A 21,516-nucleotide genomic window follows, 5' to 3' on the forward strand; every position below is an offset into this window, starting at 1 on the left:
GCTTTTGACCATTCTCATCTTGTAGCTGTGGCTCTCTGAGAAGAGTCCAGCTCTGTGGGAGCACCCACACTTAGCACTGTGATGCTAAGGAACACCACAAAATCACAGCTGTGCAGTCATCCCTGGGCTGCATTACACTGTGGATACAGAAATGCTGTCTCCTTAAGGATTTCTGCTATTGCATGAAAGAGTTGCTGCAGAAAAGAAGGTAGGTGCAAGTCCCAGATACTCTACATTTTGAGCAATCATTGCTTGTTCAGATCCATGAGCATAAATGTGTCCTCTCTCCTTTCTGCTTGTAGATGCTCAATAGCAATACACATATTGGACTGTATATACATCTGTATATAAATATTTGTCTCCAAGTTTCTCTCAAGAAGATGTAGCTCCTACTGTGCCCCTAAAATATTTCATATGTGAAACACATCCTGCTTAGATTGAAGTGGCAGGCCATTGCCTTCTCCCTTCAACCCTATCATACTATACTAAAGACGTTTACTACAGCATTTATCAAGCATTTTCATCCACTTAAAAAAAAAGTGTTTCTGAATAATTTGTTTTCTCTGTTCTGTACATTCTATATGTGTGTGTTTTCCTGATTTGTCTTGTTGTATATTTCATGCTTTTCACACCTCTAAATTTCTTGGCCATGAGATCCCCAGAAGCTTTTTCACTCCACTTGGAGTGGAGTTGTCTTTTGGGGCCATCGTATGCTCAGTGGTGTGAATTTAGGATGGTGAGATGGAGGCTAAGGGTTTTATTGAAGATAAGCTACAGTGCATTTATGTGTCAGAGCTGTAAGGGGCAGGAATGGAATATGAATATTGCTTCTGCCTCACGATGAGCCAGGGGCTGCTTTGCCAGAGAGGGCAGTCTTCTCTTCTGTCTTTTTTTTTTGTTTCCTTCTGCCTCTTTCTAGAACTGCTCACCCAGAGTCCACTCTAAGAAATCCTAGCCTGAAGGTCTATTTTATCTTCCTTCCTCTCCAAAGCCATGCACTAGATTAACTTGGCAAGATGAGAAACATTCTCAGCCTCAGTATATTAGTTGCAGGTTTATTTTCTGGAAATGTAACAAAAGGTTGTGTTAAAGATATTAACTATGAATTGCTACTCTTTATTAGGACTAAGAAATATTTATTTACTGGTTGGGAAACTATTCTGACTCAAGAGATAAATGCTTTTACGGAGCACTGCTTTTGTATAGGCAGGCCTGGAGGGATGGGCTGGCAGATTCTTGTTAATCCCTTTGGAAGCATTGTAGGAGAGAGGGATTATTTTCTTCAAGGAAAAATGCAGATTTGGCATCCCAAAGCTGTTTGTCTGAACTTGCTGGGTAGCATGAATTTTGTTGTTTTATGTTAGATGAATAAAGAGGAATTAGGCATTTCTTTAACTTGCTCAAGAGCTGCTCCAGCAAGAATATGACAGACTGTTTTGAAAACTTTATCTTTCTGAGAAGGATTCTCACCTCTGTTTCCCTATTCTCCTATCACTGTGAGGACAGAGCATGAACTGTGAGGCTGAAAGGTACTTGCAGTTAGATCTTCCTCTGAGTGCTTGGTTGTGCTATGCCATGCATTATTAACATGCAGATATTCATTGGGGAAAAGTATGTGACAGGACATGCACTGAGAGCTGAGACACACTGGGAGTGGGAGATGTAATCCAATCCCTCCTCAAGGCAACAGCCAAGAGTTTTTCACAAAGCTCTGCAGTGTTAACAGGGGAGCTGAGGGAACTGTGCCCAACTGACCCTTGCAGCATGGAGAGCAAGGCATGTAGAAGACAGATGGCAAGAATGAAATACCCTTACACAGAGAATGGGATTGATCCTAAGTTTTCCATGCCTCAGGTAAACATCCTCAAAGTTCCACTAAAAGAGAGTGTGTCTGGGGGAGCACCGGTACTGACTGAATTGTTTGGTTTAGGTCTTGCCAAGTGTTTGATTTGGAAATAAGTTGTGGGATTATTTCCAAGAAAACAAAAACAAATTTTCCAGGATCTGCTCTTTATTTTAGTCCAGCTCTTGAACTGAAAATATCCATTTCAGAGCACGTGAAGCTGCCTAAAAGGGAAGTATTCATCCAGATGCAAGGTGGAAAAAAGCAATGGTACAGGTCTTCAGGCCGTGCCAAGGTTTCCCAAATATTTCCAGGAGAGCCAGGATACATGAGTTCTTGCAAGTAAAGAGAAAATATCTATCTTCTATTTCTCTTCCTCATCTCAGATGTTTTGGACTATACTGAGGTAGTGTTTGTTTCTATAGACATAGCTGTCTATTTTAGTGAGTTCTGAATTTGATTCATGCTAAATGAGCTAACAGAGTTCAAGAAAGCAGAAAAGCATGACTGTAGGCACAGGAAGAACTGTGTTACTCTTGCCCAGTCTTATGGCTGCTTGCTGCAAACAACAGTTCAAAACATGCATCATTTGTATGCTTGGCTGATTGCACTTATTTTGATATCTGATGGTTGATAAATAATATGTAAGAAATCTCAGAGGACAATGAAAAGTTTTGCTTCTTTGGAGTGGAAACATCTGAACTCCCTCTAGGACTTTTGAATCAAGGCCATGTGAAACACTGGGCTTTTATTTGCAAAGTTGGCCCTGTAAATCTGCTCTGAAAACTGAGACTTTCTTCCGGGTACGTCTGTAACCTGTATTTCTGTTGTAACATTACAATCTGTCCCTCAGAAACTTCTTCCCTTGTAGAAGCAGAGCAGTTATTAAGAACTTTATACACACTGAAATACACAAGACACTCTCAGAATATGTTCAGTCCTTGCAGTGAACTCACCTGTCCTCAGAAACGTTGCACTCCATGAACTCCACTGTGAGTGCATACGTGGGCACCGGTATATGTAGGGAATTGATATTAAAATTGTTAGTGATCCTTGAAAATAGTTGCTTTGTATACTTCAACTTGAGCAGAAAGAAATCCACCAAGAAGGGGAAACACCCGCCATTGGCAGGAGAAAGACTTCCAAATGGGATTAATGCAATTGTGGTCTAGACTAAGTATGCAGGTAGGTAGGTAACAGCTGGCATAGGAAGGACAGAGTTGCCAAAGTGTCAGGTCTTTCACTTCAGGAGATCTTATCATAACTTGCAGCTGCTGTAGCTGATTTAAGCACTACTTCATTGATTTTAGAGCCCTTGGAGGAAGGCGTGTGCATTTCGAGAAGGCCTGCTGAACATCCTCTGTGAAATCAAGGACCAGCAGTGAGTTTAAATTAACACTCTCAGTCCAAATGGATGCTGAATGTCTTAAAATACATCTTTTTAGACTGCAGGTTTTGCCTTGGTAGATTAGCCAGAACTTATCTTTCCTTGCCCCCATGAGCATGGTGCACATGTAGCTTGCCTCTCTCCAGAAGAGCAAAGATTCAGGGTGTGCTGGTGTGAAACCTGACTGCACACATGCACGCTTGTCAGGAAAAAAAAAATGCTTTGCACTTAAAATAATTTTCAACCATTTCACCCAGTGAAAGGAGTGAAAGCTGCTCCAAGGATGGGTTGCCCAGCTTGCTCATGGTCCTTCTACCTGCAGAAAGCAGTAAAGAATGGCATCTGTCAACCAGGAGCTTTAATCTCCCTCCTCTGAGCACTTTCCACTGCATTGGGAAAGTCTTTTTCCTCCTTTTTCCTATGCTCATGCTGAAGGTACAGCTAGTTAGGCTGAACACTGGCTTTCGTTTATGAGACACACAAGCCCTAACCAGCTAATGTCTATTTTACAGTGCATTTCCCATGACATATCTTGGTTTATGATCTACTTACACTTTCTAGCAAATAAATGCATACTTTGCATGAAGTATTGAATGAATTCAAAGGGACGGATCATATTTTCTTAGAATATTGTCAGAATACTGTCACAGTTAGAATTAGGTCCTTTCTCTCAGTGGGCTTAAAAACCCTCTGAAGTGCTGCATGTTTTTTTCTTTCTTAAGCAGCCAAGGATATCCTGTGTTTTCTTTGCTGGAAGATAAATACAGGAATAGTCCAATTTCCCTCTCTTCAGCAATTGCCAGGAGTTCTAAACTTTAGAGACTGGAAATGTCCTATCAAATGAGTGAACTAGGAAAACACTTTGAACTTCAGGAGTACATGTCAAGTGAAGGATCAGTTTACCCTCCTTCTCTTCTGTAATGGGAGTTTTGGCAGAATGGGATGAATTTTGCTCAGCAAATGCTTAGGGGCAGATCCCTCGGGCTAACCTCTTCCATACCCCCAGCAGCTGCGGGTAACTGCTGCCCTCATTACATGTGTATAAAACATGCTACCTCCTCTTCCCAGCCTTTGGCTGCCCAATCCCTTCCAGCCTGCACCCTGGGGTGCCTGAGATGCCTGAGCAGATGCCTGTCCCGAGGGGTGCCTGAGCCCTGCAGAAAACTCCCTTCTCTGAGGACTGTGCGGGGGTTTAATATTAGACGGATGAAGCGTTAAGTTGGTGCTCCCAGACTTCTCGTGCATTATCCCCCCTGCTGGGCAGAGGAATGTTTAAGATGCTTGCGATGTGTTCAAGCTTTGTTTTTCCTCCCTCTCTCCCCCATAGGGCTCCTGGTCGGCGGGCTCCCGGGCGGACGGCAGGCGGCAGCCGCCGCTCAAGGAGCGGAGCAGCCCGGCTGAGCTCGAGCTGCTGCTGCGGGCGTTGTTAGGTGGGGGTTTTGTGTGAATTTCCATAAAAAATGATGGCAGCACTTCCCTTTAGTTTGATTCTTAGCGCTTCTTACTTCTGAGGGATTCGAATTGGTTTTCTTCCTAAGCAGGGTGACTCCCCTTTGCGCTGCACGTTTGGCTTGGAGAGTATTTCTACCTTTTTCTTCCCTCTTCTGTGGTTTGTTTGTTTATTTATTATGAGTTTTGAAATCATTTGGCCTGCAAGCCAATAACAACAAATACAGAGGGAGTAAACTATGTTATTATACGTCATAGCAAGAATAGGAGCGTTGCTATAACATATGGTGCTGAGGAAAACTTCAGGCTCTGTGCTGAGATAATTGAATGAACCCCAAGCATAATCCTATTAAGAAACTGATTACAAAAATCCAAGCTGAAATTGCAAACAGGGCTCTGCATGACTTACCCCATCCAAATCCTACAAGCAATTTAGAGAAGAGCAATTGCGAAGCCCTGCAGAAGATAACTGCGTATTCTATTTGCAGTTTAAATTAAAGATGGAGGCCTAGCCATGCAGGCAGGCATAAGCAAATTCTTGGAGTTGACTTGAGCTATTCTGCGGAATTACTTTATCCAGAGGATTATATAGATTATTTATTCTATGGATTTTTACACTCGTTTGGCTCTACTACAATAACAAAGACTTGACTGTTTAATTTTCATTGAAGTATCTATATTGCATTTGTTCAGCAAACACAGCATAGCTTCTGCTTCGTAACCCGGCATGGTCTTATGTTTCTATACACACAAAGAGCTGCAGAAGCCGAACTTACCTTTGGTATCCACACGTGAGGGAACTTTGGTGTTTTATTCACTAAACGTGGGTCTGAAATGTATTTTATATCTCTCCCTTTCATAGACTGTTCTCAAGTGGTGATTGTGCTAATTCTTTCCTCTCAGAAGATGTTCTTGGGTGATCAATCAAGCTGAACTTACAGATGCCATGAAGTCATGATGTAAGTGGTCTGTGTGAGCTTCATTTACATGCTTGGGATTTATGAGGAATGAAGGGATAAGAACAGCACTCAAACGAGGCTTCAAGAGGATGTGTATTTTTTTATTCTGTTGTATGTGAACTTTGTATGCGATGCCATTTCTCCCTTGCATCTATTTCCATCTCCTTGAGTAATCCAGGCAGAACATAAGTTTGATTTCCTGTCACCCCCAAAACACTGAGCTTGGCCTTGTTGTGGGTAGATGTGTCCAGCAACAGGAGCAGAAAATTAAGTTTTGGCTTTGTCCTAGCACTTTCATATAGTATATGTTACACAGAGCCCTCTTTGCGTTTTTGGTTCATGTCTTCAGGATTCTGTCACTTAGTCAGACTGGAGAAGCTAGGGAAGACTCTAAGCAGAGTGTACAAGGTCTGTGGGAGGATGATGGGGCTGTGGAGGAATCTCAGGAACAGGAACGCTCGCTTGAAATCACAGTGTTTTGGAGTAGGGCTGTGCTTCTCTTTCCTTGTCCAGGTAGGGTTTGGCTCTCTTGGTACTGTGAGTAAGTAGTTTATATTTTCTGTCATATAACGTGCACCAGATCAGTGTAAACTATTTGGTGCTCTGTGTGTTTGAATGAATTTTCTTATTTACGCCTTATTCGTAGAATCATATCCCAAGTTGGAAGGCACCTCGGGGGCACACGCAGACGTGAGCTGCTGCTGCTTCATTCCTGCTGGGAAGCCGGACTGAAAAATGTAGGAGTCACACAGAGGCAGAAAACAGAATGACATTTCAGTAAAATCTTTTTTATCATTTCATTCTGCCTGCTTGAGGTGTCAGAGAGAGGCAAGGCCTGGGGATGGTGACTGTCGGGGACTTAGATAAGAGTGAGGGGTGTGCTGCCCTAATGTCACAAGTCCTAAAAATCTGCAGCCTGGCCTGACTGTGCCCTCTGTGCTTTGGGGTGTTATCCCTCGTGGCAGAGGGACTGTGTTGTGCTGATCAGAACCCCTAACAGCTCACAACTCTTTTCCCCAGGCAGGACAAAGAGACCCAAGAGACATCTTTTTTAGCATTCTAGTAGTTGTACTGCCAGCTTTTAAGTGAAACCAAAACAAATTCCTGAGGCCGATTCCTTCAGAGAATCACTGTTTTTCTACAACAGCCTCAACCTCAGAATTTGAGCAATGCGTAGAATGACTAATCTAGCTAAGACGTGGTGTGATACAGTCCATTTGCAACAGCAAAAATGTCCGCACTTCTGTACTCTCATGACTTTGTTTTATTTAGGGCAAAAACATTCAGAGAACATTTCACAGTTGAAAAATTTTTCAAATGGCATTTTGGAATGGTTCACAATACAAAATCTTGTTGCTAAGGTGCTTTTATTACTGGTTATCTGTTATGCTTTTATTATGGGGCTGTAACAAATTCTTCAGATTTCTATGAAGCCGAGTCAGTCTCATCAGCCTTCAGAAAGCACTTTTGTTCTTGAACAGACAAATTTGGCTTTAACTACACTCATCCAAATGGGTGTATTTTCTGGTTGGATGTGCACGCTGGTAACAATAGAGCAAATGTTATTCGAAATACTTGCAGTATTTGTATGGCACTCAGACCTCTGAAATGCCAATGTTTGTACTGCAGACACAGATGAATGGGTTAGGTGAAATGAAAGCAGCCTCACGTTTTATAATAAGGTGAAACATCAACCAGGCAATGTTAATGATTAAAAGTGATAAAACATCTGCACTTTAGTTCTTCTCTGACATTAAGGAAGCTAAAATTCTCAGGGGAGTCTCCTGTTAAACTTTTAGGCCACATAATCTGGCTGGTTATTATTCCAGATGCAGATTACACATTTCTTAAATAATAGCCAATGTGCAACCTAGTGTAGGGACCTGCTTTGTCAGGGAGGTGGACTTGATGATTTGCAGAGGTCCCTTCCAACTCCTGCGGTTTGTGATTTTTAAGGATTAGCTAGTTCTATATAACTTCTGAACTGTTTGAGGTTACTCATAAGTGTGTTCCTTCCCCTTTGACGTTTGCTGAACTAAGTGCCAGAGGGAACTGGGCACTTGGTTAGTCCTGTTAGGATAGATATCCTGGGTAAAAGAGAGTGACCCACCTGCACAAACCAGAGATGTCAGAGGGAAACGTGGGGCCTCAGCAGAGCTGTGCCCTGAGGAGCTTTAAATTAATTGGTGCTCCTCATACCTTCCAGGCTGGGAATGCACCAGGAATTGTCATCGCCAGCGTCAGTAAAAACCCTTGACTTCCAAGCATTCTAAGTTTCATTTGTACTCTTAGTGTGGTTAAAGTACTTTAAACAATGTAAAGCACTCATTGGCCAACTAAGAATAAGATTTTCTCTAGTCTCCATAGGAAAATACTGATTGCCCTGAAAGAGAAAGCCGCGTTGAGCAGAAGTAATTGCTATTTTAACACATAGCATATGTGAGCATTGTCCCCACTCAGCAAACTTGAGCTGCTTGATACACAGCGGCCCAATAAAAAGTGCAAGCCTACAAAATCAGAGTGTACAGACTGTCACCTACGTGAGGTCTCTGCTTGTAGCTGCTCTGTTACAGCATACCAGCTTTTGGAAGGAGGAGTGCTAAAAACAATAGACAAAGCTCTGGCCAAAAATTCTTTTGATAAAAAGTGATTTTTTTTAAGTGCAAAGTGGGCTTTGAAGCCTGTAGGTTGATTATTATTTTTTTAAGAGCATTCTACTAGACCTAGAACTTGAGGAAAAAAAACCTCTATAGAGCTACTCCCCTTAGAGCTGCAAGCAACTTCAGTTCTTTGGTTTAATATATGCTTCTTTTAATCATAATTCTAGTAAAACAGCCTGGAAGTCGAGTGAGAGAGAAGGGTGGATCACTCTTTGCTTCTGAGTCCTGGTGCCTGAAAGAAATTACTGATGTTTGTTTCACAATGGGGTGTGAATTACTTGGTTGCAGTCAACCATTGTTTGGAAATATATTTTGGAATGTTTCCTTTATGAAAGGTTTTTATTTGCTTAGGATTCATGAGTCTGTATTTCTTTCAGCTGTTCACATACTCTGTTGCTACAGTATTGCTTGCTTTTATAGTAATGGGCTCAACTAATAACCAAACATTTATTTCAAACTACATCTTGAAGCACAGTGAAAATCTGACTCCTGAAAGCTGTTATTAAAACAGGATCTCATACATTGTGTATTCTGCTAACAGTGGCTCTGGGATTTAAGTTTTAATAGAAATCTTCCATTATTTCCTGGAAATAATTAAATAAAAGGTGGTCCCAAATTTTTGCAAGTGTGGTGAACATACTTTCAAATGTGATGATTGGGATTGAGCTATTTCAAATCTTTTTAATATGTTGGAAGACAGCAGTTGTTTTTTCCATTTTTGTCTGAGCATGGAGAACAGCTATATAAAATATATCTGAGTTCATTAGTGCTGGTTGATCTCGGTGGGTTGGACTTACTTTGGGGCTTGGAGGGGAAAATGGGAGTTTTCTTTAATACTGTTGATTAGGACTAGATAGATTCCAGATGGATCAGATTATTCAAAAAATTACCCCCCAACTTCACCATCAGATCTGTCAGAGGGAAGAATGTGTCTGTAGGAAGGCTATAGAGATGGCTGGACTGGTGCAAACCTTTCTAACTTAGCACCAAGGTTTGAAGGACCTTCACGTTGAACGTCTAATTCCATTCTCAGGCTTCTCAAATTTAGAGTGCTGGGCACCCAGAAGCTATTGCTCATAGGAATGTGTTTGTGGTTTGGTAAGTACTTCCAAAGATAAATTTCATATTGGGTCTTAATTAATTTTGGCATCTGGATAACTGGAAATCAAGCTTTGTTAACCACTGAACTACTTCTGATCAAAGTTCTGATGTTTCAGTTCCCTACCAACCTCCTTCTGCAGGTTTGCAGGAACTGTCTTAGCATATCTCCTTCTGGATCTATTTTATTTACTTAAATGAAAGTGAACAGATCATCTCAACAGAAAAATAGGAGAGGTGATGATGTATGGCCTTTGTGTCAGTTGTCAGCTTTCACTGTGTTCATTACATGGAGACATGCAGGTATGGGATGGAAAAGACCTCCAAAATCACCTTGTCTGTTCCATGGATAACGTTGAGAGCCACATCATCTAAGCCTGAGAACTCCATCTTGACAAACGTTTTGGTCTTTGAAAGGCTACTCCATAATTTTGCTTTTTTTAGGTGCCCTCCTCCAAATGAACACACGCAATCAGAATTTACTTTGCAATAGGTTTGCAGCTTCTCTAGCTTCTTAAACTGGTACACAGGCAGCTGCTTTTCTAATCTGAAAGTTCCTTATGCCTTTTAGCCTCAGTGTTACTAACTGCTCCAGACAAGTGCAGTTGCAAGATGGTACCTGAATTTGCTTCCTTCTCTCGCCATTTTTCAGCCTGCTGGTTCTCCCTGGAAAAAATAAAAAGGAATTAAGACTGAAGTTAGTCAGGCAGCTATTCCTGCAGAAGAGTGTTGTTGGTTTTTTTTTTTTCTTTTCTTGATGTTTCTTGATTACAAATTATTTATACTAAATTTATTTTTCATATTGCTTTTCCTTATGTTTATCTATTCTGCTTATTTTGGGTTTTGGAAGGTAAGTAAGTGTACACCTTTGTGTCTGCAGAATCTGTGAAGGACACTGTGCTCCATCTCTTACTTATATCCTGCTTTGCAAACTGGAAGTCTTGCCCTTTTTCCTCCCACCTCTCCACACTCTTAGGCAGAGCAGATGAATCAGGAAATAAGTGGGATTATTGTACTCTGACCAGTCTGTTATTTTAACTACATGGAGTGTTCCTTATAGCAAATACCATCTTGTTTTTGCTGCAAGTCATTCAGTTAATCATATCATATGGAATTGAATGTAGAAGGCAAATACAGGCAGCCCCGAAATCCTGTGCATTCCCCAGACACTCAGCTCACCTTTCAGGACTCCTGCACACTCAGCAGTGGTGTGGCTCACTTTCCTTTCAGCTGCCTGCATAAGGAAGCTGGCCTGAGATGCTTGCTTTGTGTCCAAAGAAAACCACCTTGGTACTATTCTGCATCTCCTATATGAGATTGTATTTTGTCGCTTTGCTTCATGGTCTAACTTGTGATGCATGTGGGATGTTCAGACTTTGAGCAGTAGTCACCTGTCATATGTTTTATGTCATTAGTCTCCTGACTCATTTGATGGTAATTTCTAATAAAGAGAATTTTAATTGCTGGTCTGTGAGTGTCATTGTAGTGATGGCTTCTCATTAAAGATGAGACTGGATTCAGTGTTTATATTTAAACCTTCAGCTTCTGTTTAAAGGAAATCCCTCAAAACTAACTTCTATTTTGTAAGGAAAAGCCATTCTCAGTAATACTTTGTTTTCTGATTCTGGCACATTTTGCACTGTGTATAATTTGGGATTGTTGCCGTTCACATAAGTTTGCCAGATCTCAGTGGAAAATGGTATTTTAGAAGTGTGGGAGAGAACTGGCAGCCATCAGATGCTACAAATCTTACATGTACAGTGTCTCTCAGTTTTCCTCAATGGAGAGTAAGCCAAACATTGTTTTGCTGCCTGGTGATACTGCAGTAACCACCGTGAAACAAATACAGTTACACTTATTTCCATGGATGTCAATGAGTGTACATTTGATAGCTTGCTTTCTGAAAGACCCACTTCAGTTACTTTTGAAGTCAGTCAGAGTTTCACAAACACATCTCTTATGCCTGAATACAGAACAAGCTTAGCTTGTAAGTCCATGAGTTACTCTCTGCTCAACTAAGCAGCAGACTTTATTAAAAAATGTCTTTCCCTGGCTAGGCATTATCTATTCCAGTTTTCTGACGTTGTAACATAAATGGATTTTTTTTTCCCCTGAGTTCTTCTGCGAATGGTTTAAAATGAAATTGGAAGTCGGTGTCGTGAGTGGTAAGAGAAGATCTAATCAGCACCATCTATACCCAGCTACTATCCTGCCCTTTTGCTGAGCCTTTGAGAGCCTCAGGGTGTATCAGGTGTATCAGCATAACTTCTGTTTCCTTTCCCTTCCCTTCTTTTCTTTCATTCCCTGTTTACCATCATTTAGCAACGTAGTTCTTACTAACCCCCTACAGCAGTGTGGGAATAAACCATCAGCTGATGAAAGTCCCATGATTTTACCCTGTCAGTACCTAAGGCCATATCAATTAATTGGGATCATTTCCTAACAGTCTCCCTGGGGGCAGACGGAGCTTGGTGTGCTCTGAAATCATACCCTTCCCAGCCCCCTTCAGCACAGCAATGCATGAGAAGAAGGAAGCTGATTTGGTGGGCACTCAGGTTATTTCCATTAGGGGGCAAACTTAAACTGCAAGATTTTTGAATGAATTGCATGTTATTTGGGCTGCTCAGGTCTGTTAAACAGGAGAGAAACAGTCAATTGAGATTCCCTGGTTTTTGTATGTTTAGATCAGTCTGCAGAGAATAGAATGGGTATGTGTTCCTTACGATGCAATCGTTGGATATAAGCGCTGGCAGAATTCCCAGTGCTTCAGTCTGTCTGAATGCTGAGAAGAAAGTGCCCATCTCAGTGAACAGCAGCATTCTGATGTGGTTTTCACTGTCTCTTTTTCAGAAGGACAAAATTTAGATGGATTTAGTTCGTGAATTATGCACCTACATTTAAATGTCTACATGTGTTTGTTGCCATGTGAACAAATATGTGATCTGTGGAGATCAGAGAGCTGTTAAAGGTGACCTGAGCATGATGGCCTGAATCATGTAGCTTGTATGTAGCTGATTTGAGCTGAATCCTAATGTTTACATTTGTTGTCTGCTTCACTGGGATTTTTCACCGAGGGAAGCAGTACTTACATTAGAATCATAGAATGGTTTGGGATGGAAGGGACCTTAAAGCCCACCCAGTTCCAACCCCCTGCCATGAGCAGGGCTGCCTCCCACTAGATTAGGCTGCCCTGGGTCCCATCCAGCCTGGCCTTGAATACCTCCAGGGCCAACCTGTTCCAGTGACTTACCATTTTTATTGTAAAGACTTTCTTCCTGCTATCTAATCTAAATCTACCTTCTTTTAGTTTAAAACCATTACTCCTTGTCCTGTCACTGAACTCTCTGACAAAGGATCTCTCCTCATCTCCCCTGTGGGCCCCTTTAAATACTGAAAGGCCTCTATAAGTCTCCCAGGATCCTTCTGTTTTCCAGGTTGAGCAACCCCAACTCTAGCTTCAGAAGTCAAAGAGGACCTCAACAACACAGCTGGGGCTTGGACTAAATCCTCCAGCAGCAGGTATTGTCTACCTTTCTCTCACCATCCTGGCTAAGGAATATGGACTTCCAATGTTCCCTAAAGAGCTTGGGCTAGAGGTGCAAACGTGTGGTGGTGGGAGAAGACCCACCACCAGCAGTGTCAACTGCTACCAAAACTTAGTGTGGGGAAAGCAGAAGTATGGCTGATGCCATTTCTCTAAAGAGCTTACCCACCTTTGAGAAAATAAGCTACTTTGTGCGTTTCTAATTACTCAGAAGGAAATCCTTTTAATAATATCCTTTCTCCAGCAAGATCTTATCTTGGAAAAAAAATTCCGTCATCTGTTCATCTGACGTTAATGAACACGCAAGTTTTGGCTGAGCACTAGTGTCAACCAAGAGAGATGAACTGAATTAATATCTGTACCAGTGAAATGAAACCAGCAACATTTACATCAGATGTTTTTCCCCTTACTCCCCTTTGCATTCAGGCCATGTTTCACCAGTGTACTGTACTTGGCACCTGAATAAACACTTGCAAATATTTATAATTCCCTACCTTCTCATAGGGGGCTTTCTGAGATCTTTCCCACAACTCTCCCATATAAAACAGTTGAATCCCTCTTCTTTCTTTATATAAACATGGAGGTAATGTGCCCCTTGTCACAGCAGACATCTGTTATATGTATAGTAGTTATTCCATAGCTCACAGATTAATCATTGTGCTCTATCTCATTTTGCATTGCAGTCTGCAAATTACAGCGATTCCTTGAAGAGACAGAAAACAGGTTTGTTCTTTGTATTATTAATGAACTCTAAATTACTCCCACATTCATAACTGTTTTTATGTGATTTGTTCCATTTTCCAGATGACAAATATTGGCTGCTAAAGACACTTACGAAGATGAACTTTGTTAATTGCTATGAATGAGGCTTGAATTTAACATTAATTAACTATTTCTGCAGAGGGCTCATCACAGCAAAATCTTCTGCACTTGTGTAAACTTATATTTAACATCCCATGGCAAATGCATGCCTTTCAACAATTGGTTTGCAGCTCTTGACAAATGTTTCAATTTGATCCTGTGAGTTATGAGTTCAGTCACTGCATCAAAAATAGCCATGGTTTAGATTTACATAAAGACAAATTACTCTTGAAGTACATTTCCAGTCTTCTGGGAATCAGCATGTTTTCTTAAAAAGATGATCTTCCTCCAATTTTTTTCCTGAATTTATACTGTTTTATATAACAAGAGTATTAAAAATATCCATGAGGGCACTGCAATCATTCACATGTAAGGGAGTGATGGAGTACAGGAATTTGTTCCAAACCAGTGCATCGATCTCTGTGCCTTTTTTGGATTACGCTTACGTTTTCCATCACTAGGAAATAATTGGTTACACTTGGGATCCATTCTTTCAGTGTGCCTGTCTGAAGCCCTCCGATATGAGGGTGAGCTTGGGCTGTGTGAAGAGTGCAGGATCAGCCTTTTGTGACCAAACATAATCAGCAGTTTTTTCCTTAGGATGGAAGGTAGATGTTCCCAGTGTAATCCTGAACAGATTTATTGTAGGTGAGCAGTATCTCATTATGGTGTATGTTAGAAAAGACAATGGCATTATCTGTTGATAAACCACCAGAATGTCCTTCTTCTTCCAACAACACCAATAGCCAACCTTCAAAAAATGGGACAATTAAGAGAATCAGGTGAAAATAGCAGCAACCCACAGTCATCGTAACTTTTCAGTTACTGAGAAGTGAGCTGGCTTCTGCAATTGCTTGGATCTTACTACAAAGACTGATTCTCTATTCCTGAACATATTGTACGGTCTCCTACTATTTGTTAGGATTTTAGTTTCCATATATACAAACAAGTAGTTCCTTCTGCAAATATTTGAAAGCTGAGCTGAAAGATGTGGTGAGCACTCCATTCTGCTTCTGCTATGCAGTGAAATGATGCTTTAGGCGATTTTGTTATTGAATAAATGCTAGGGACAACACACCCATATAGCATGAGCATGAAAGGAGAAAGACTAAAATTACAACTAGCTGTGCAATCTAATGTTAAGGGTCTGTTACTTTTGTTGTTTGCTTTCTATAGCATAGTATTTGACTTCAGAACAAAGCAACTTAGCCTGGAAAGAGGAGTTCAAATCTGTTTGGCTTGGACAAGTTTGAGAAGTGAGTCCACATTAACCTAATGTCCAAGTGTAAGGTGGTGCACTTGTGCTGCACCTGGGTTGGGGCAATCCCAGGTACAAGTACAAACTGTGCAGCCCACTGTAGGGAACTTGCTTTAGCAGTGAGGTTGGACTTAATACTCTCCAGAGATCCCTTCCAACCCCTGGAGAAGAACTTGAGAGCAGACCTGCGGGGAAGGACTAGGGGGTTCTGGTAGATATGAGCTATGTATGAGCCAGCTGTGTGCACCTGCAGTCCAGAAGATCAACAGTATCCTGGGTTGCATCTAAAGAGGGGTGGCAGCAGGGAGAGGGAAGGGGTTGTCCCTCTCTGCTCTGCCCTTGTGACGTCCCAGCTGGAGTACTGTCTCTGGGCCTGGGATCCCAGCTCCAGAAGGATGTGGGTTCAGAGTAGACCATGAAAATAATCAGCAGGATGGAGCACCTCTCCCTTTGAGACAGGCTAAGAGAGCTGGGCTTTTTCAGCTTGGGGAAGAATAGGCCTCTTGGAGGCCTCCTTGTGGCCTTGAAGGAGGTTTTTAAACAAGACAGAGACTGACCTTTTGTGCAGTCCCATGTACACGGGACAAGGTTGAAGTGTCTTAAATTTAGTTTAGATACAGAAATTCTTTCCTGAGAGGTTGGTGAGGCGCTGGCACAGCTGCCCAGAGAAGCTGTGGTGCCCCATCCCTGGAGGCGCTCAAGGCCAGGTTGGATGGGGCCCTGGGCAGCCTGAGCTGGTGGGGGGCAGCCCTGCACATGGCAGGGGTTGGGGCTGGGTGGGCTTTGATGTCCCTTCCAACCAAAACCATTCTGAGATTCCATAATATTCAGGAGGTACCTGTATATACATTTATTTCTCTATAAACATATATATTATTTTTTTTCCTACAGGCTTTTGCCTAAAAATTAAATGCCCTATGCATTTGGTTTGTGTTATGGGATATGCTCAAGGAATTGTTCTTGGAGAAATGTCATACAAATATATATATTAACTTAAATAACTGTTCTAATATAAATTATTCTCTGTGATTTTCTTGACCCTGTTGAATTTATGCCATGTACATCTGCTTTATTTTGCTCTTTACGATATTGTTCATGGTTTATCATCATTAGACTCTTCATTAGTTTTATACTCGTTCTTTGGTCTTCATATGGCGTGAATTTTGTGGAATTTGGGTCTGAGTACATTGGGAACATGGAATTCAGGAGAAGCACAGTTGCTTTTCTACTCCATTATTCTGATCCTTTGTGACTCCCGGTAAGTCCTTCAGTACCTCTGATTCTTCCTTCATTTTTTTCTTGACTAGGGCAAGCTCCTTAAGGATTCCATGCTCACAGGATAATTTGAACAATGCATCTATTTGTAGCCTAGATGGTACCACAGTTCCCAAATGGTTTATGCTTTCCAAACAAGAAAATCTTTCATCATAAATATGATTCATTTTCCTGACCTGATACATTCATTTACAGGTTTGTCCACAAATATTTTTGCAGCTACACAGAGGGGAAGATGAATACTTCCAGTGGTCTGACATACTTCACTTCTTCACAGATGTTTGTATGCTACTTTCCCTTTTGGCCTGTCTCATTTATTGCCTGTGCTGTGTATTTGCTTGCAAATCTGAATCTTTCTTTACAGATGCGAAGACTCTTAACTCCCTTCTCATGGAGCAAACCATTTGTCAGCACATTTTGCCTTGAGGTCTGCAGAATGTCATGTTTGGGTCACTGTCTTCAGTGCCTAAATCTTTACAGACGAGTTCATACTTGAAGTAATTCTGCAATTGGTAAATATTCATGCAGATTATAGTCTCATTATTATTGGACTGTGTATCCCAACATTCTTAACCTTTCTTGTTAGGATGGCTGAAACTAAGGACTGGTCCCCAGTTGAGCTTAGCTGTGGTGTGATGAAGCAGTGGGTGAGGTTGGCTGTTCTTCTTTGTGCTCTAGAATGATACATCTTCTCATTAGGAAAAGGTTTTGGGTGCTGTTCTTGTTTGGGTTTCTGGCTGCTGAGAAAGATGCCTTGAATGTACAGTCATTTGTAAACATGGAGTGGCAGATGCATTCAGTTAAAATGTAATTCCAGGCTTGTGGCTTACACTTGAAATGCTTTCTTCCATCTAGCAGCACTACTGAGCTCTCATCCAGACTGAAGCTGAGCCAGCTGTCTGTCTTCCAGGTACTTATCTTCTGAAGTGCTGAAACATCTTATGGGTTTTGCTGCCTTCTGTGTTGTGGAAACCCCAGTAAAAGCAAATGACATGGGGGAACTTGCCTTTCTGGCAATTCCAGGCATAGTAGTGTGACAAGTTCATGGAAGAAAACTCCACCCAAGCCTATTAAACACTAGGATGCTGATGAAACCTTGGCTTATGGAGTTCCTAGATTGTGCACTAACAGGAACTGATAGAATATGCTAGGGAAATAGCTGTCTGCTTGCCTTGGTCTCTTGATCTTTTCCCAAATATTCACTACTTTGAAACAGTTTACTGAACTAAGCGGGTTTTCGGTGTGGTCTTGCAGAACTGGACTCTTCAACGTCTTCCTCTGTGTCTCATATTTTTGAAAGCTTTGTGTGGTCTCCACAGAAAGTTGGCAAAAGACCCAGATCACAAACTTGACAAAATGTATGCATTGTATGACACTTAATATAAGATTTTTTTACTAATCTCTAGTGGACAAAAGGAGGAATCTGGCCTGGGTGGAGGCAGTCAGCCAGCATGGCTGTCTAAGGAGAGCAGAAGAGAAGCCTTAATAAGTTAACAAGCCCCATCAGCACTCATATTTAGATCACATTTTCCTGGATGGCTTTGTACAAACTGGGGCTGGAAAAATCCTGCTGAGTAGTCAGAAAACCTGAGCTAGACAGATTGTTGAGGGGCACTTGAATCAGCAGGAAAATTTGACTCCAGAAGAGAGGAGGTGGTTGGGAATGCGGGAACATCCCTGAATTTAAGGTCCCAGGTTCCACAGCAAGGAGAAGCAAGGTAGGAGTTCTCAGGGAGTAGACCTGAAACAATCATGAAGCTTCTGAAGTAGCCGAGGATTTTCTCTGAGATGTGATTTATTGATTTATCTCTTCTTTGTGTCTTCATATCTGAAATCCTGTCTTTAAGTCTAGCAAAGTGAACAGTCTTGCCAAAAATGCCTATGCATTTATTGCTGAACCTGAGTTGAAGTGAAGGTTAGGCTGCACTGTCCCCATGGAACTGGTAGATCCAAGTAAAGATGTGTATAGGCAATGTAAAGGATTTGTTAAAAGAATTTCAAGCATTTTAGTCTAGTTCCACTACATCAGCAAAGTATCAGCTTAGTTCTGAGAGATGCACCTTCTTCCTTTCAAGAAAGGGAGTAGTGGAGGGACTCTAAGACCTTCTCAGTATGAGTCTTGCACTGAGGAGAAAATATATCATTATCATCCTGTGTCTGTCAGCACTTCTCATATATATTCTGGATCATGTTGGGCCTTGAGATACAACACAAAGATGGGGCAAATTACTTTGTTCTTGACCAATCCCTGTATATGACAGGGGGCAGAATTATGCCATTAACTGAAGGCAAGATAAATATTCTAAAATGAAGTTAACTGGTCAGAGAAAATATCAACAAGGGGAATATAGTCATTTAGCTAGGAAAAAAGAAAAGCAAAACTAAAATGCAGTTTCATCCTGCAACAAACAAGTGTTAAAAAACAAAAATGAGAGAAACAAAACCACATAGATATTAAGCTTGATAACTGCATTGTCTTTTGAGTACATAATGCACACACTGTGGAGCACTTAGTAATTGTACTCAATAATGTATTGCAGTAATAAAGGGAGCATTTTCAGTAATAGTGAGTCACATATTGGGTAGTTCAGATGAGTGTGTGGGCATGAATTGTTGAGTAAGTTAGCATTAAAGTGAGTAGCAGTCAGTGGCAGACTCTGCCTCTGAGGCACTTGAGCATTTTCCTTAAGTGGCTAATATTACCAAATGCTTGACAGTTTCACTGTATGATAGTTTTCATGAATTTCCTGCCTTTGAAATTCTAAATGGACTGCTTCCATCTCTAAAGAAACATTAACTATGGTTCTGTTTTTTTTCCCTCATGAGCTGATTTTTTTTAATTAACACCAAATAAATAACCTTTACAAAGTGTTTCAAACAATAGCCATAAAATCCAGTGAGTGGTTGGTTTGAACCTTCATTGTCCATTTCCACTTTAGGTCACTAGGGACAATACCAGTCAATTTATCACATATGATCTTTTCTCCTGTTCCCTCTTCTCTTATACACCTCTCTCCTCTCACTTAAGCCTTTATGATTCCACTCGAATAGCAGTGTTTTAAGTCCCAGTTTTTTCAAAGGATGCAGTAATTTCCCATCAACATCAAAGCAAATTACTCTGTCTTAGTTTCTCTTTAGAAAATGAAGCACTCCTTTGTTTTTCCACCGGAACTTGTTCATCTTTACTAGCCATTGCTGCAACTATAATTCCTTATTTTCTTTTTTCTTTTTTTTTGAGAGCAGAGAGTTTAAGTCAGGCAATTGTGTTTGTCATGTTAATGGAATGTGTTATGTCAGAGGAGCCCTCACTCTTGTGCTATTCTAATGTAATTGGAATAAATTAATTTGGCCACACAGAAGATGGTTTTACAAATTAACTTTGATAAATTGGAAGGGCCGTGACAGAGCAAACAAATATATTTTTCATATTTCCTGACATTAAGGTCTCACTTTCATATCAAAACATATAACTTACAGAATATTCATCTCATAGCTTTAAATTATTCTGTTTTTGTATGCTCCAGTTGAACTTCTTCTGGGCAGAATATTTCCTTTCATGCACTGCTAGACACCAACTCACAGATGAACTTCAAATACCAGGAACTAATTCTGGAAATTAATGTTTGGCATCTTTTTCATAGAAAGAAAGTAGTTGAAAAAAACCCCAAAAACCCACACTCAGTGCTACATGAAGCATCATCCCCCTTCAGACTTGATTTGAAGAATAGCTTTGTAGAAATTTCTAAAATTCCTTTCTGATATTTCCTTAAAATAGGGAGAGGAAGAAGGTGAAAAATCTGGAGAGGAATTGTCAAACTCTTTACAAATCACTGACAATTCTAAAAATAATCTCATTAATAAGGCATTTTCATCTGTTTTCCTCCTTCTTGCTTAAAAATGGCTTATATTTATGCCTTCAAGGCCTCTTTGATTTTATTTCCTGTGTGGGTTTTGAGAACAGAGATTTAACAATGGCTAAGATTTAATGATGGAAAATAGCTGATGATTTGATGTTAACCTTCAGCAGCAGCACTTGTCAATCTCCATTTCATACATCAATATATCCAATTGCTGAACTTACCCAGTTTGGCTGAAATCCTCATTCAAACCATCCTTTTGCCTTGTCCAATGCTGATCTGGTAGATGACTGATGCAAAATGTGAGTTCATAGTTCAGGTCTAAAAGTAAAATAGTAAGAAGTAAAAATAATTTCCAAAAGCTGGGGCTCTGAGGAGCAAGGAGGAAGGCCCAGTGTGGTAATTTGGGCTTGTTCCTGCAGTAGGAACTTATCTGGGCCCCTGTCCAGCAAAGATAGGAATAAGAGATCGTAGAATGTAATTTAAATCCAGTTCCTCAGAAACTTAATTCATTTCTGTCTCCTGGCTTGGCTTGGTCTGCAGAGATTCTGGCAGATTTTTAAGTAGACTTGAATGTTATATATCAGTTTTAACTTCCAGATCCTTTCAAGAAAATCTACATTTGGTATGGTTTTGCTTGTACCTGATTCTAGTGAATAACAGTGAAAGCTGGAGGATGTGTGAAGAGGAATTGTTTTTCTTGTTGGTCTTTTTTCATACCTGATGTTGCACTCTGAAGGCAAAACTATGAAGAGCGAGTTTAAGTATCCAGCTTTTTTCAGTGTTGTAATTACTCCATTTTAAAAAGGTGAATATTGTTTTGGCATTTGCTCCTTTTAAATATATTGGCCACATTTTCCAATTTTCCATTAAGTAAATTAATGCTACTGTTTCTCAGCTTCATCATTTAGAAATAAAATCTCAAAGTAACACATTGGGAGATCATTACTGAAAAACAGTAATTTTTATGGCCAGAAACATTATAATGTGTGGTGAAAAGTGAAATCACGGTACACCTCAATAGTTTTTTTAACCCACTTTCAGGTCGTATGGAGCATTCCTGTGCAGTCTCCATCATGGGGGATTTTCTTTGCTGTCTCAAGGTAGTGGCAATTTTTTAAATTAATTTTTTAAAATAATTTATTAAAATAATTTTTCAGCATGCAACCGAAGAGCCTGTTTTGGTTATTATTGATCTTGGCAATGAGTTTATTGCATTGAAATGTGAAAAGTAAGCAACACAATGATATTCTAAAGGAGTTTTTTACTGTTTCTGCTTAAATATTCTGAGAAAATTGTTATTAACTATTTTTTAAAAGGCACAA

At 40.6% G+C, this 21,516-nt stretch overlaps 1 long non-coding RNA gene across 1 annotated transcript in view; it reads left to right on the top strand.

The window, feature by feature from the left end:
• Positions 1-21,516, top strand: part of LOC149920017 (uncharacterized) — a 29,092-nt gene that overhangs the window by 1,164 nt on the left and 6,412 nt on the right. Inside the window, exons 2-3 of the long non-coding RNA XR_016463484.1 lie at positions 12,831-12,915; positions 13,624-13,663. This is a non-coding gene — a long non-coding RNA (uncharacterized LOC149920017). The remainder of the gene's footprint in view (positions 1-12,830; positions 12,916-13,623; positions 13,664-21,516) is intronic.

This window comes from Phasianus colchicus, chromosome 1 (assembly GCF_987193195.1).
Source record: "Phasianus colchicus chromosome 1, bPhaCol1.hap1.1, whole genome shotgun sequence".
Lineage (NCBI taxonomy): Eukaryota > Metazoa > Chordata > Aves > Galliformes > Phasianidae > Phasianus > Phasianus colchicus.